Source organism: Trachymyrmex septentrionalis, unplaced genomic scaffold, assembly GCF_001594115.1.
Source record: "Trachymyrmex septentrionalis isolate Tsep2-gDNA-1 unplaced genomic scaffold, Tsep1.0 scaffold19, whole genome shotgun sequence".
Taxonomy (NCBI): domain Eukaryota; kingdom Metazoa; phylum Arthropoda; class Insecta; order Hymenoptera; family Formicidae; genus Trachymyrmex; species Trachymyrmex septentrionalis.
The window spans coordinates 4,104,179-4,105,637 of NW_017305071.1; positions in this window are offsets into that span (position 1 = coordinate 4,104,179).

Sequence of the window (1,459 nt, forward strand, 5' to 3'; positions counted from 1 at the left end):
GCAACCTCTTACAAGTTTCAGCTTGTCGAAAAAGCGCGTTTTTTCGGCAAAAGAAAAATCGAGTTTTCCGGAGAAAATGGAATATGGTAACAGCAAGGACACGTTACGTTAATGCCAAGGCACTCTTCCTTCTGTGACATCATCGGCCACGATGTAATATACTCCAACTAAATGAGTTATAATTGACGAACATGTGTAATAACGTGCACTCAGATAGATGTGTTCTCGATGTATTAATGTGGTGCGAATATACGTGCACACATGTCGGTGAGGCCCCTGGAGTCTTAGCCAACCTTACGCAAGACCCATCACACTGGTCCCAAGGAGGAGGGACCCGATTGCCGGATAGTGAAAGCAGCCGAGGCGAGCCAGACAAGTCGACAGATCGATCAGACGTTCGAATTGAAAACCGTCATGATGATGGTCAGTTAATTAGTTTAAACTTTCTATGAACCAATTGTTTCTAAAATATAATACTAGAGAAACATAGAAGAAAAATAATATATGTATCTTGTTTAGTAAAGAAATTGTGTGGCATTCTGTGCTTCATTTTATTGATATTGATAATAAAATAATAAATAAATATTAAAAAAAAAAAAGAAAATACATATTTTATCTTATTTAAGAAAATATTTACATTGTATATATCATGTTCCATTTTTTACAGTAGTATATTTTTATATCGTGTTCTATTTTTTAGCTTTTATTTTATAAATGTACTTTAGAAACGGAAAATTTATTCTGATCGAATTTTTCATAGCAAGCAAAATCTAAATTGTGATACTGTATATTTCATCGAGCGCTTCACGAATTATGTAAAGAGAAAGGTTGCTATCAGGCAAATGAAGAGAAATTGTTAGCTCGGAAAAGTCGCTCGTGGCATGTTGCTTATTGTACACCGTAAATCTCGCCAAATCGTCAAGTTCTTATAAGTAGTTTACCAATATTTAAAAGTATATAAAATATAAGAAGTATAAAACAAACTTTTAATACTTCAATACAACGAAAATTGTGAAGCAAATACGATGAACTACAAAAATATCATTATTTTGTAATTTGTTACAATTCATTTGGCTTTGCTTTTATTAATGTGCCAAAAATTCTCAAAAGTAAATGCGGTTGAAGGCATAATATCTATAACGTCAGATGTTGCAATGTAATCTTATGACAAATGGGTTAATTAATTTTCACGCTGACATTTGACTCGCCGAAGTGAAATCCAGGATACGTTCGAAGAATGATTTTGCGAGTATATTTCGCGATGTATTCTGGAGTATTGTGGGGTGAGGAGGTTTTCGACGTGCAATCTTTCGTGTCAGAGAAAGTCATGCTCATTGTAACACACGATAAATATTAACGATTTGACTTATGCGATACTAGCAGTTAATATTGAATGTATTATATCAATGTATATATATATATATATATATATATATATATATATATATATATATCATAT